Source organism: Ochotona curzoniae, unplaced genomic scaffold (assembly GCF_017591425.1).
Source record: "Ochotona curzoniae isolate NIBS_2020 unplaced genomic scaffold, NIBS_Ocur_1.0 contig_4754, whole genome shotgun sequence".
Lineage (NCBI taxonomy): Eukaryota > Metazoa > Chordata > Mammalia > Lagomorpha > Ochotonidae > Ochotona > Ochotona curzoniae.
This window is the reverse complement of record NW_024466378.1, coordinates 1,364,981-1,380,572: the sequence shown is the minus strand read 5'-3', so window position 1 is coordinate 1,380,572 and position 15,592 is coordinate 1,364,981. Positions and strand designations below refer to the sequence as shown.

At 45.9% G+C, this 15,592-nt stretch overlaps 1 long non-coding RNA gene across 1 annotated transcript; it reads right to left on the bottom strand.

The window, feature by feature from the left end:
- Positions 1-493: 493 nt before the first annotated feature.
- Positions 494-12,343, bottom strand: LOC121161238. Its single transcript, XR_005884667.1, has 3 exons — positions 12,333-12,343; positions 8,528-8,534; positions 494-655 (listed from the first exon to the last, which is right to left on the bottom strand). It is a non-coding gene; the product is annotated as an uncharacterized LOC121161238 (long non-coding RNA).
- Between the last annotated feature and the right edge of the window lie 3,249 nt (positions 12,344-15,592).

Sequence of the window (15,592 nt, the reverse complement as noted above, 5' to 3'; positions counted from 1 at the left end):
TCACTAACCCTTCTGCAGCCATTCGTCATCACATTGTCCTTCTCCCAACTGATTTCACATACACAAAAGACATCCCACAGTGGGAAGCGTGCTCCTTTCCCCTGGAGGTGATGACATGGCAGGCGGGGCTTACTGGGAAGAAGCTTCTGGGATAAGAAAGCATCCTGACTCCCGTCCTAAAATCCCTGGGTAATATACTACACGCTGGGCTGAAGACAATGCATACATGGCTGGGCCTGCTGATTGTAGACTGGGAAGGGCCAGCCCGAGACCACCTGGGTTTAAGTCCCAGTCCCCACCATACACACACATACACACACCCACGCACATACATATCACACACACACACAACTTCGCACACGCACACACAACATCACACACCAGCAGGATGATCATGGGCAGAGTTTCCTCTGGCCTTGTCTTGGTACCCTCATGTCCACCCCAGCGTGCTCATCTAGAAAATGAAGATTATAGCAAAAGCACCAACTATTTAGAGTAGTCATAAGGATGAAATGAGCGACTTTAGACAAAGTACACAGAGCACTGCTTGGGGGTAGCAATACACTGTCAAGGAGTGTTAGACTGTGTTAGGCCCCTGAGTGACAAGAAAATGCTGCTTTACTAAGTCAGGAGGAGTCAGGGTCGCAAGCCCTATCTATAAAATACACCCAGGTGCAGATAGATGGGGGTGCAATTGCCCAGTTCCAGGAACAGGATGAGCTGCTAAGATATGTTACTCTTTAAGCTGATTGCTGCGTTTGGATTTGCGTGGGCTATGATGCATGGAATGGCTGAAAAGGCCTATATAATCACTGGCTTTTTCTGGTTTGGGGGTCGGACCTCTTCTTGGCTGGCCTGCATGCCCCAAGAACGGTCTTGACTCCAGCATGCTGGAACAATAAACTCTGCTTGTTTTTGCATTACCAGAGAGGTTCTTTGTCGTTCATAGGACATTGGTGAAACTGGACCCTAACAACACCTGCCAGTTAAACTATCATGTTTCTAAATTGCACTTTTAGTGTCCATTTCCTCCAAATCACCAATGTGCTTTGACCATGAAAGTCACCTTTGAACTATGAACGGGTTCTGGCTCCTTAGCTCCCAATTACCTTGTCAAACATGAAGATTTTGTTGATTTGGCCTCGGAAAACATTCAGGACAGAACTGATGTGCACACAGGCATCCTGGATGGCCGAGCCTAACACTTTGGCTTTCTTTCGGTCTTGAAATAACAGGTTCACAAACATAATTGTCACTGGGCGAAGCTCAGATAACCCTGGAGCTGTTTGTCTTCAATCTGCAAGGGGCACAGCAGCTTCTGTTACGTATTTCCTCTGCAGTGGATCCCTTCTCTGACACCACTCCCTACCTCCATATTCAAAATCATTGTTGGGTGGGAGGCACATTTTCAGTGTCTGGGGAAGCTGAAGTTATGAGAATGGCAACATTCATGGCAAAGTCAGACTGCCTGAAGTCAAACAGACTGGCCAGCAGCCAGTATGATACTCCAACTGCTAGCTCCCTCGTGTTAATATGAGTACAATAAGAGGAAGAACTGCCATTCCAATTAAAGTTGTTATGTTATGCATTTCAACTATGCCACTTCACAACCTGGTATCTTTCAGGATATTTTCACATTCTAGTCCAGTTTATCCTTCAGTGAAATAAATCAGCATGATTGTGATTGTTTGACATCTTAGATGCCCGAGACGTGGATAAGCGGGGCAACTTTCCCAGGTCATATTGTGGGCTGAGACAGTAATCAGTGTGAACCCAAATCTTCAGATGCCTCATCCAGCATCCCATGTCTCCCTTTCCTGCCTCTCTGTGGTGGTATATTTCATTTAGCCCCCTTTTCTTCTTCCTCCTCCTCCTTCTTCAAAGTCATTTATTTATTTGAAAGGCAAAGTTATGGAAAGAGAAAGAAGGGGAGACAGGGAGAGATCTTCTATCCTCTGGTTCATTCCCCAAAGGGCTGCAGTGCTGAAGCGTTCCCAGGCATATTAGCAAGGTACCTGATCAGGACTCGAACCGGTACCCATATGGGATGCCACCACTGCAAGCAGTGGCTTGCCCATTATGCCACAATACCAGCTCCATCTCTAATACCTGTTCCAATGTCTTTATTTACGCCAATTGTTCACAAAGGTAGTAGTTTTGCCAGCTAGGGCACAGCACCAGTCTCTGTGTGCTCTGCTTACCAGGCCTACCCACAACAGGCACAAGGAAGAGAAATTCTAAATCATTCCTGCAAATTATTAGCCTTGAATTTTGTTGAATGAATACACAGCAAACCAATGAGGGGAAAACCTCCCCCAACAGCACAGAAGTATCAGATTCTCCAAAGACACTGTGAAGCAGGTCTTCCAGAAGAAAGTGACAGCTAGGTCAGAGGGCGTCACCGCCATGCTTCACCTGTCCAGGACGGCTTCATGCCATGTCAGTTAATTCTTCTCATAAAAGCTCACTTGAAATGTTCAACTAATCCAATGACTTTTCAAATTTTTGATGAATTAATTCATAACTATTTTTAAAATATCCTGTCAGAGAACAAATCAATCAACTACCCCAGCCACGTGTTGGCAGTGAAAATCTGAGCAAATGGCGACTCTTAGGTGAACTATGTCAGCCAGTGGATTCTGGAGAGATTTCCTTGTGCTTGGAACGGCGAGACTGGCAGTAACTCAGAATTACTGAACTATCAAACCCACTTGAGCAGTGACTTCAGAGCATGCCCCACATCAGAAACCCTGGAATGGTTAGGACGGTGGGTGTGGCTTCTCCCTTTGTCTCTCCACCTTTCCCCAGATACAGGAAGAAAAAAACAAAGAATGTGGAAACAATGGTCTTACCCACTTTCCTGTAGCCCTTGACCCTATGTGCCCTAACCAACTATGAAAAGATCATCCTGTCAGACTATGTGTGCTGAGTTCTAGTTTGGAAAACTGGGCCGCAAGTATCTCTAGGCACTTCTACTGATTTATTTTAAAGATTTATTCATGAGTTATAGAGAAAAAGAGAAAGCTTCCATCCATTTCCCAAATGGCTCATGCTACCCAGAAGCCAGGAGTTTCATTCAGGTCTCCCACATGGGTGATGGGTGGTGGCCCCAAGTACTTGGACCATTTCCCACTGCTTTCCCTGGTGCATTACCTGGGAGTGGGATGGGCAGTAGAGAAGCTGGGTCTCAAACCAATGCCTATATAGGATACTGGCATGTGGAGAAGTGGTTTAACTTACTGTGTAATGCCCAACCCAAGGCCTCTGTCTTTCAGGAAATCTTATTTATTTGTGGGGCAGCAAGACAGAAGAGAGAAGGAGAAAGAGAGAGAGCACTCATATTTGCTGCTTTACTTCCCAAATGACTAGGAGCCCGGAGCTCAATCCAGACCTCCCATGTGGGTGGCAGACACACAGGGCTTGCACCACCAGCTGCTGCTTCTTGGGGTGCAGAACTGAGCCAGGACTCAGGCCCAAGTACTCTGATATACAAGGCGGTGTCCTAAGTAGCATCTTAGCCACTGTGCCAGATACCAGCGCCATAACCTCCATTCTTTATGTGTAGGAGCAAGCCTTCTTAAAGTCACGACAGGTTTGTCTTTTGCTTCTTTTCAGCTCCATTAGCTGTACTTCTTCATCATACATTTATGATTGCTACCCACAATGTTCCCAGTGACTCACAGAATCCTTCTACGCCATTCCCACGGGCCTGGCTTTCAGCTTGTAGTATATTTCTTGGTGGTGGGAAGGAAGCAGGGGGTGGCTTTTCTGTGTTTCAAAAATCTTGCACAGTGGAACAATTGCAAGCCCTACAGGTAATGTGTCAGTGCTGAGATGAAGGCAGCAGGTGCATTCTGACATTCATCCCACACGCAAGGAAGGCAGCTGCCACACGTCAGGCTTGTCTCACAAAGATTTCTTCCAGGATGTAACGGCATTTTGGTGTAATTAAGCATTTAAACCGACACATATCATAAAAGTGTGCAGCCTGTGGAAAAATTGATTTAGACAGAATAAGATTCAAATCACATCTCTTGCTTGGCAATTGGTTCTCAGTTTTCTATATATATAGAATGGAGATAAAAATATCTACAAAGGTTGTGGTAACTCCACGGGCTAATCCTCTGTCTGCATTACCATCATCCCATATGGTTGCCAGTTTGTGTCTTGGTACATCAATTTCCAATCCAGCTTCCTGGTAAAGCAGTCGAGGATGGCTCAAAACCCTGGGATGGCTCAAGTCCCTGCACCCACATGGGAGATCTGGAAGAGGCTCCTGGATCCTGGCTTCAGATAGGCTCAACTTCAGCTGTTGCAGCCACTTGGGGAGTAAAACAGTGGATGGAAGATCTTCCTCTGTCTCTCCTCCTCGCTGTATATCTGATTTTCCAGTTAAAAAAAATAATAAATGAATCTTTAAAAAAAAAAAAGGAAAAAAGGTCACTGCCTACTGCTCTAAAGGCATGAAGCCTGGTTTTAAGTCTCAGTATCCACGCACGCTGGATCCCCCACTCTGTTTAACTTGTGCCCATCCTGTACTACAGTTGGGGCCAGCTGTGTGGTACAGAGGGTTTAGCCACCACCTGCAATGTTGGTATCCATGTTGGAACACTGATTCGAGTCCTGACTTCCTGTTATTGCATGCTGCGAGAGAACAGATGATGGTCCAAGTATGTGTGCCTCAGTGGATGGACAGTTTCTTTGTTTCTCCTCCCTATAATTCTGCTTTTCATATAAGGTAATTAATTTTTATAAGTCATTACAAGAGGCCAAGGAGATAGGGAAAAGGGGTGGGACAAGTTGGATAATGGGTTCTAAAACATAGGGTAAATGTAATAGGCTCTAGGTTACAGTGCTATTTTCTATTCTATATAAAGAATTGCAACAGGAGGTGGCGGTGTGACACAGCACGTTAAGTGGCATCTTGAGATGCCGGAATCCTATTTCTGGGTGTTAGGTTGAGTCCCAGTTGCTCAACTTCGGATTCAGCTTTCTGCTAACATGACTGGAATGTGGAGGATGATGACCCAAGTCCTTGGGTCCCTGCCTCAAGTGTGGGAGAGCAGAATGAGTTCTTGGCTTCAGCCAGGCCTAGCCCTGGGTGTTGCAGACATTTGGGAGCGTGAACTATTGAATAGATGTGTCTTTCTCTTTGTCACTCTGCCTTTCAAATACATAAACGAATATATCTTTAAAAGAGAGGGGAGGGAGGGAGGGAGGGAGGAAGGAAGGAAGGAAGGAAGGAAGGAAGGAAAGAAGGAAGGAAAGTTGAAAAAGAATTGGAACAGAGGAAACGGCAGATTCCAAACAAAAATAAAAGATAAGAAGATAAGGAAATGCAAAGGCTGGTTGCCTGGTATGGTTGGCTTAGGATATACATATGTGTTCAAATGTGGCATTGACATCTCTTTAAAATATGTATATATTACCTGCTAATCCAAACATTTTAAATAATTTTTTCAAAGTCTGGTTTTGAATTCTGGCCACTAGGGTCAGGACGTTAGGTGAGGCAAACAACTTACGGGACCGGGAAAATGAGCTCCTTGTAAAAGTGCCATGCCCAGTCTTCTCCCAAGGGACAAAGAGGGAAGACTGTGAGGTAGAATGAGGGGGGAAACCAGGGGCACCCCTTAGAAGAAGCCCAATAATTGTACATTAAAAGTCTTATCCATATCAGATAATCCTACACAGGGATATCCTTTTCTTTTTCTTTTTTTCAAGATGTATTTATTTTTATTGGAAAGTCAGATCAGATTTATGGAGAGAAGGAGAGACAGAAAGATCTTCCATCTGCAGGTTCACTCCTCAAACGGCCATAACAGCCAGAGTGATCTGAAGTCAGGAGTCGGGAACATATTCTAGATCTCCAACATGAGTGCAGGGACCCAAGACTTTAGGCCATCTTCTATTGCTTTCCTAGGTTATAAGCAAGAAGCTTCACGGGAAGTGGAGCAGCTGGGGCACAAACTGGCATCCCTATGAGATCCCAGAGTGTGCAAGGTGAGGATTTAGCCACTGACCCATCACTCTGGACCCCCACAGTAAGATCTTTCCAGTCCTATGCCCTGGAGACGATTTGATCCAACAACATTGTGTTAATGCATCATTGGGAGGAACTTCATGAATTCCATCACTGAACAGCGCTCCACCCAGCGATATGCCAAAGAGGCAAGTTGAGAAATGGTGGACCCAGACCTGCAAAAACTCCGGTGAATTTAGACTGTACTTTCAGGGTTTTGACTTGTTTTAGATTTATTTGAAGGGTAGTGAAAGCACAGGTGGAAGATTCTCTGTGTCTTAAGTAAAATGGAGGCATGTTTTTTAAAATTCACAGAAAATGTGTCTTACGAAAAATCTGTACGGATTTAAATTTTTGCAGGAAAAAGACTTCTCATTGTCTCTTTCTTTATTTGACAGACAGAAAGACAGACACCAAGCTCCCACCGATCCCCTTCTTAAATATCCATCTCAGCAGGGCCTGGGGGAGCCTGGAGCTGGAAGGGCAACCCAAGTTTCCCCTGTGGGTGCAGTAACCCAGAGACTTGGGCCATCAATGTTGCTTCCCAGGGTCTGTGTCAGCAGGAAGCTGGAGCCAGGAGCCAGAGCTGGGAACCCAGGCCAGGCCCACTGATACAGGACACAGGCTTCTTAACTAAAGAGCTAAATACGCACCCCCTGAATTTTTAATTCCTTTTTTGAAGTATCTTCATTCTCTTTCTCTTTTTCATTTTTTAAACATTTATGTATTTTTATTTGAAAGGCAGAGTTACAGGGAGGAGAGACAAAGACAGAGGTCTTCTTTCCACTGAATCACTTCCCAAATGGCCACAACAGCTGGAGCTGGACCAATCCCAAGCTAGGAGCCAGGAGCTTCCTCTGGGTCTCACAATGGGATTGGGGACCCAAGTACCTGGGCCATGTTCTGCTGCTTTCCTAGGCTACAAGAAGGAAAGTGGATTGGAAGAGAAGCAGATGGGACTTGAACCAGCACCCAAATGGGATGCTAGCATTGAAGGAGGAGGCTTAGCCTGCTACACCATGGTTCCATTGCCTGAAGTGTCTTCCTTTTCTATGCATGATTCCACAAAGCCCTGCATGAAGCTGGAACTGCAGGGCAGACTGAGCTGTTGAGCTTTCCTTGTGCATCATTCCTATAGAGTGAAGGATGACTAGTCTCGTGTCACTGCTGAATCCAAATAATGACGAGTTACTCTCTATTGTACTTCATGCTGCACAACCTCAACAAGCAGAAAGTTGTAGCAATAACAACAGCAATAACAGCAATAAAGACGTTCTTGTTGAATGGTTACTACATGCCAAGTGCCATACTAACCATGATTAGCCCACATTGTCTCAACTGGCAAGTGAGGGAACCAACAATTCACATTCTGGTCCACCTGCTTTCAAAACTGCATGCAAAGTGATGGAGTTCAGCCTCCGGGCTCCACTGTTTTTCCTTCAGAAATGCCCCAGGAATCAGGCTGCAGCACCCTCTTGTTTGTAAGATGCTTACCTATCTTAACTCTCACATCTAGGCCTTCTTCGGACTCCTGGGTCTCAAAGAATTCCTGGATCTCCAGGCTACATTTAGTTACCACCGTGATAATGTTTTTCAGTTGTTTTCGCTCCACCTTCCACAGGGCTAGCAATGCATCACCTGTGAGAGACACACACGTGCACACAGTAGGGCATCTGACCTGCCCTGGCTCTTAGTTCCTATTGTAGGCCACCTTCACAGAAACCGCAAACATCCCCTAAACAGCCACCTGACGTAACCTCCTTCACAGCCCAGCACCAGCAGCCCCTACTCCCGCCTCATCCCCTCCCTGCCAGGCAGCCTCCGTACCTGCAAATTTTAGGATGTCTCCTCCAAAAATCAATACTTCTGGGAAAACAACAATAGATGAGGTCAAACTCTGGCTCCTTAAAGCTGTGAGAAGAACCTGTCTCTTGCCAGGACAGCAGCTGTGCTGGGAGAACAGCCATGCCAGCTGCTGGCTCACTCAGCCCACTTGGGTCCTGTTCCCTTAGCCGTGGAGCAAGCATGCAGAGTCAGATACGGGAAAAGACAGGGAAGAGGAAGGCAGGGTTGCTGGGAGCCTGGGACGAGCTGCCTTCCTTCTAGGATGGGGAATCCTCTAAAACTACACATACGTAAAAGTTTATTCATTCATTGAAAGGCAGAGCAACAGAGTGAGGAGAGCCTGGGCCAGGACGAAGCCAAGAGCTGGGGACTCCATCCTGCATTAGCAGCGAGCTGGATCAAAAGCAGAGTGGTCAGGGCTCACCCGGCCCACTGGAAGGGGTGCAACTGTTATAGCTGCAGCTTAACCCACTGCACCGCAGTGCTGACCCTTAATATTTATTTATTTGAGAGGGTGGGGGAGTGTAGTGAAACCCACATGGGGATGGGACAGGAGTCCAGTTACTAGAACTGTTTAGCATGAAGCTGGAACCCAGGGCCAGAGCTCAGCTCCAATCCCAGAGAATCTGATCAGGACCCACACATCTTAGCCTGCATGCTAACCAGTAGTCTAAGTGCCAGCTCTTTCTTACAATCCAGGAATTCTTTTTACTGATCAATAAGTGTAACAGACTGGGTTTTGCATGAGCATGGGTGGGTGTGTGAAACTAAAGGCCAAGAAATAAGGAAGTCACAATCATAGTCAACTTGGGTTACTTTGTCACCAGCCTGCCATTTTGTTTGCATCACTGGACTGTTTTTCTGTTATTTATGCATCAGGACAAATTTGCTGAGCACCTGCTGTGCTGAGTGGGAGGCACAAAGGAATCATCCACGGCTTGTGCATTTGATCTTGTCTGGTAGGGACCACTAGGACAGTATAACAAACAGAGTCTGATAAAACAGCAGGCCCAGAGTTTGCCTAAATGGAATAAACCCTTTTCTTCATGAGTGGTTCAGATCGATAATGCAAACAAGAGGTGGGCAGAAACAGAAGGGACCCCACTCCTCCACCAGCTGTGCATGCTTCATATTCTATCAGGTGTTATAAATCACTCTCACTTTTTAATACTAAAACCTCTTAATGACTACATCTAAGTTATGCTGATGCTAGTTTTAAAAGCAAGTTAAGCTGCTGATTGCAAGGCCAGCATTCCATATGCATGTCATTCAAGTCTTGGTTGTTCTACTTCTAGCTCAATTACCTGCTAACATGCCTGGCAAAGCAGTGGAAAATGGCTCAAGTGCTTGCGCCCTTGCACCCTCCTGGGGGACCTGGAAGAAGTGCTGGGCTCCTGGCTTCTGCCTGGCTCAGTCCTGGCTGTCGTCAACATTTGGAGAGTGAACAAACAAATGGAAGATTCTATCTCTCCTTGTCTCTGTAGCTCTGCCTTTTAAATAAGTAAATCTTCTTAACTTTGCAAATTTATTTGGAAATGCTGATTGTAACTGGAAGTATTGCTACTACAATTCTTAAAAAAAAAAAAAGTATGCAATTCATCCTTTTAATGCAATGATTCCTTCAGGTATCTTGCGTAACACCTGAGTCTACTATATCTGTTTTACTTTATATTTCAGAAAAAAAAAGGACTTGTTTCATACATATTTTATCAAGAAAATGAAAGGTGCTAAGCTGTTGTGCTCTGACACAAACAGGAGAAGCGCAGTGACACTGCTGCAGGCGGAAGCCGCCGGGACCACTCACTCTCCACAATTGCGCTGTTGTAGTAGTTGAGAATCTCCACCAACTGCTCAGCCCCTCGGTCCATGTACATGGCCATGCTGAACTTCTCCGTCATTGCTGTAAATCCTGGAATACATACGCAGCTGGCTCTCTTAGCTGCTCAGAGGCCCAGGCAGAGCCAGAAGAGAGCTGTGCTTGAGAAGAGAGGGCCTCAGTATGCAAGAACTGGGTGGAGTTTCTTAGAGATCCCTGTGGCTGGTCAGGCATCAGACACGTGGTCTCCTCTGCCTGTGCTTACTATTTTGGGAGTCAGGGAAAGGCTCTAGGAATCTGCCTTCCAAATTCTCAGCTTGTAGACTGGGGATTGACTGGAAAGAGAACTTTCCAAGGTGATGAAAACAGAGGGGATTCCAAACACTTCTGAAGAGGGTGCGGAGTTTGGGGCATACAGTGGTGAAGCTCAGGCAAGAAAACCAGAGCCTGAAGTTCCAGGCATGGAACTTGCACTTCTTCAACAGGTGCCCATGACTTAAAGTGCTGGATAAGAGAAGATGGAAGGGGGCCGGGTTCTCGGCTTATCCATTCCCTCCAGTGTTCTCAGTGGGGACCACCTGCTGTCATGGCCCATGAGATCCAAACTTTACCAAGTGCAATCCCACACCGGCCCGTTACAGATGCATATCAAACAAACATCCCTTTGGCACTTGCCTGAAATATCCACAAACATGAGGACTCCATCAACATAATCCACAGTGGGTCTCTGGGCAGAGAAATCGCTATAGACAATGAGGTCTGGTAAATGAGCTGCTATTCTGATGACGGCCCGGTCCTGTAACTCTTCTATTTGTGTGTTCATGTTCAGGATTTGGGGGGCGATGGAAAGCAGGCCCCAGACAGGTCCTCCAGAAACAAAAGTTGGGAAGGGAAGAAATCTGAAACACATTCCTCTGCTCCCCTTCCTGCTTCTGTGTCTTCCCTAACATGGCGCCAGCCTGTTGGACTGTTTGTTTATTAAGGTGGTGGAAGAGTTGAATTCTGCCAAAGGGCCAATTTGCTGCGCAGAGACAAACTCTTAACAGATTGAACGTCTAAACCAAACAGCTGTCATATGAATGAGAAATGGAAGAGGGGAACTAAATCGGCACACAGTTTCCGTGAAGGGCTGACCCTTACTGTGCATGTCCTGGTGGAGGGCAGCCAGCAGCATCGCTCACTCTGGCCACACGCCTTCCCTTGTCTTTCTGTCCTCACGTGGCCTTGCTCCTTTTCCTTGCCTTGAATCTCTTTTCCCCCTGCCTGCTTTACTTGGAAAAAAAAGTGTAGCTATGACCTTATGTGTATGACTGTAAGTGGGTCCTGAGTGTTAGAGCACTGTACACAGACAAGGGATTAAGTATATGGATATAACGTTGAACATACAGAAAGAGTTCAAGAGGGGGAGGGAGATAAAGAGAGGGTGTGAGCTGAAGAGGGTGGGAGGCCTTAAACTGGAAGAGGGAAGAACTTTGCATATCTGAATTTGTTGCCCAGTTAGGTCTGAGAAAATGAGGATTTCCTAAGGATTTTTTTTAGCAGTTTAAATGCTCATGCGTGAGAGTAAACATGATGCTTAAGTAGCACAGACAGAAATAGCGTTCCAGAATTTTCAGAGCAACCCTGATTCTTGGAACAATTGATACACAAGACAGGAGGATATAAAAAGACAAGAGTTGTTATTCTGGTTTAATTCTGATCATTACAGAAGGACTGGATAGCAATTCAACCAGACACTGGGATACACTAAATATTACAAGGAAGAAGTGAGACAGTCACACGCGTCCCTTAGAATTAAGAAAGCATTTGTTGACAGAAGTCAGGAAAAATGTGACTAAACAGACTAACATTAAAATGTACAGAAACTTCTAAAAATGAGCACTGAATGTTAGATATTGGGTAGGTGTTAAAAAGAAAAGCCTTAGTAAACTCGAACGTTAGAATGAGAACAAAAATCAGAGGCAAATTATATAAATAAGGCTTACTTAAAATTGAAAGTAATAATAACGGGCCCAGTGCCATAGCCTAGCGGCCAAAGTCCTCGCCCTGAACGTCTCAGGATCCCATATGGGTGCCGGATCTAAACCTGGCAGCCCTGCTTCCCATCCAGCTCCCTGCTTGTGGCCTGGGAAAGCAGTTGAGGACAGCTTCCTGCACCCATGTGGGAGACCCGGAAGAGGCTCCTGGCTCCTGGCTTCGGATTGGCGCAGCTCCAACCATTGTGGCCACTTGGGGAGCTAACCACCTTCCTCTCTGTCTCTCTTCTCTGAATATCTGACTTTCCAATAAAAATAAATAAATCTGTGAAAAAATAAGAGTAACACTGGAACTCACTGAGACCCTCATCATGTACCAGGAACCATTGATGATGGTCCCCCCCCAAAAATAATTTTTTTTTTCAAGCTGTGGATTTGGGAAGTGCTATGCGATCGTTTCAGAAGGGTAAGAGAATGCTCAGAATAACGGAATACTTAGGGGAAAACGCTAACGTTAAGAAAATCTAGAGGGATTTTAAAGCTTTATTGAAAGTAAGAACATTAATAGGAGCAAAATAAGAAAAAAGGCTAAATATGAATGCTAGGCTTCTTGCTTCTGCCTTCTCCAGCACAGAGAATTGAAAAGTGGAACAGACATTGCTAAGAAAGCGTTGACGTCCAAGCTCGGAGAGCAGTGGTGAAGTCGCAGTCATTTTAGGTCGATTCCAGTTAGCTTGTCCCAAATCACTTATGGAGAACAAGAGATTCTACAGAAAACCATAGATGCGCACACTCGCCTGAATTGCGAAAGGTGAGGTTGCCTGTGGATTCCAGAAAACACAAACTGGTAAATGCAACACATCATAGTATGATTTATCTGTCAAAATAATCCAGATTATGTGGCACTAACAAGTGATTCCCAAACCTCGGTGGTTTGAAATAACAGTGGCTTCTTGCTTCTTCATTTCTTGCTCACGCGACACGTCCGTGACACCTTAGCTGAAGTCTCTTCCGTTGCTGCTCACCTTGGGGTCTGGACTGGGAGAGTCTGGTTGCCAAGCCACGGGACACGGGGAGGAGCAGATTCGTTCTCCCCCCAGAATGACACAGTTCGTTTCTATTCATGGCACTGATCAAAGTAGTGTGAACACTTGGAACTTCAACAGGTGGGAAAGCACAGTCCTGCTGGGATCCATGTGATGGGTGTGGAAGACAGGAAGGTGTGAAGAGCATGGCTCCATTGCAGGCAAGGTTGCAAGGAACTTCCCGCTGTGTGGCAAGGCCCGGTGGATGTCTCTACAACACCTGAATGCAGCTCTGCCTCCCTTTGCATGGACACTGGACAACCCCGCTGAGTATTCTGTAATCTATTTAGGCATTGTCTGCCTCTGCGGAGTTACTGTTAAATATCAATAGGAACTTAGAAGCTAATGTTGCTGGTGCCAAAGAGCTATTAGCCAAAGAGCTATTATTGCTGTTAGGGCTGCGTCCTGTGGCAATATGCTAACCAAGGGTGCTAACTCCCCTTTTGATCCTATGCTAATGAAGGGAGTTCTATCTTCAGGTGTAGTGGGAATCTATTCTTTCCTTCTTTCTTTGATCTTTTAGGCCCCTTCCTTCCTTGACTATCTCAAGACCAATTGTGGTAGGAATGTGCTACTGACTGATATGCATCATCTGTTGAAAACCTTTTCCTAGCCAGGCGCCAGGTGCCAGATGAACAGCAACCTAGCCTTAGGTGAAACAAATGGCAGAGTTATCTTTAGAAACCCCCGCTTGAGCATGACGTAAAAAGCCTGAGCCAGAGTTTGACTGATTTTGTATAAATAAAGCGGACAGCTTTTGTGCGTGGTCCATTATGATGATGAAGAGTTACTAGTGGTCCATCTCTTTCTTTGCGCCTCATCCATGCACCCTTCGCGAGTTCCGAACTCAGCTGGAGCTGGACTCCGGCACAGTCCCACCCCGTGTGCTGCAGGAGAGAGCTGGACCTTGTGCGAGCATCCTCAGCACTCACCACACTCAACAATACACGCTTGTTTAGAATAGCAAGGGGCAGATAAAAGCAATCAATGGACTTAGAGCCAAGAGCAAAGTAATCTTATCTTTTGTTCGTCTTCTTTTTCTTCTTCTTCTTCTTCTTTGGAAGCGTTATTATACTTTTAAATCAAGAGAATGGGCCAGGCGCAGTAGCCTAGTGGTTAAAGTCCTCACCTTGAAAGCGCCAAGATCCCATATGCATGCCAGTTGCAATCCTGGCGGCTCCGCCTCACATCCAGCTCCCTGCTTGTAGCCTGGGAAAGCAGTCGAGGATGGCCCAAAGACTTGGGATCCTGTACCCGTGTGGGAGACCCAGAAGCGGCTCCTGGCTCCTAGCTCCAGCTTGGCTCAGCTCTGGACGTTGCAGTCACTTGAGGAGCCAACCAGTGGACAGAAAAATCTTCCTCTCTGCCTCTCCTCTCTGTATATCTGACTTTGCAATGAAAATAAATCTTTTTAAAAAATCAAGAGAATGCTATGAAGTATGAGGTATTTCAGAAAGTTCATGGAAAATAAAATTAAACGATATTTATGGGGCCAGCATTGTGGCATAACAGATTAAACTTCCATCTGCAACGCAGACATCCCACATGGGTGCTGGGTCAGGTTCCGGCTATTCCATTTCCTATTCTGTTTCCCATTAACTGCCTGGGAGGGCAGAGAGGATGCCCCAAGTTTATGGACCCCTGCAGGCATGTGGGAGATCTGGATGAATTCCTGGCTTGTCTGGCCCAGCCTCAACTGCGGCGGCCACCTGTGGAGTGAACCCGCATGTGAAAGATCTCTGTCTCTGCTTCTGTAATTCTGCCTTTCAAATAAATGAAAAGAAATCTTTTTTTAGAAAGATACGTTTATTTTGGTGCCAATCATTTTAAGTATATGTGTAGTTTTCCCATAACACATATTTTCAATAAACTGGTTTTTTTAAAGCTGCATTTATTTGAAAGGTAGAGTTACATGCATACAGAGAGAGAGGGAGAGAGAGAGAGACCTTCCATTGCCTGGTTCACTCCCCCAAATGGCTGCAATAGCTGGAGATCCTGTCCAAAGCGAGGAACCAGGAGCTTCTTGCAGGACTCCCACAAGGGCAGCAGGGACTCAGGCACCTGGGCCATGCTGTGCTACTGTCCCAGGCACATTAGCAGGGAGCTGGATCAGGAGTGCCACTGCTGGGACTCGAATCAGCTCCTCCATGGAACACTGGCACTACAGGCAGCAGTTTGACTTGCTGTGCCACCGTGCCAGCCCCTTCTGCAGATTTCTTGGCGTACTCTAGTAATCTTGACTTTAATAAGGTATTTGGCCAAATTTTCCCATATCTTTGTGGGTAAAACACAAAATTGGTAGAATGAAGAAAATAGAGCTGGTGACTAGTGTTCCAGTGTCAGTGTAAAGGGAAGCTCCTAAAACACACTAGAGGGATCTGATAACGATACAATTGGAAATGGAGCCGTCATGAGAAATAGCATGGAGGCGCCTCAAAAAATTAAAACTAGGGCCAAACTAAAACTGTGGCAATCCTGCTTCTGCATACGAATTCAGAAGAAATGAAATCAGAATGCCGAAAAGATATCTACAGTCCCATGTCCACTGCAGCACCATTGATCCAAACAAATCAATGTAAGTGTCTAGCAAAAAATGGGTACATTAAGAAAATAAAATATGGGGCAGAGCCCAGGTAAGTCTGAGCAGTGGTGCAGGTGTCTGGATCCCCGAACCGTGTGGTTTCCTGCTGGGGATCCTAACACCCCCATCCACTGCTGCTAAGCAGGGATAAGGTCCTGGGCTTGTCCAAGCCTGAGGTCCAAGAATTTCCTCTGTCCACAGTGACCATGCCGAGGATGGAACTTGGATAGTTCTGGGCATGCTCAGGACCATGACTCTGCCCACTGTCGC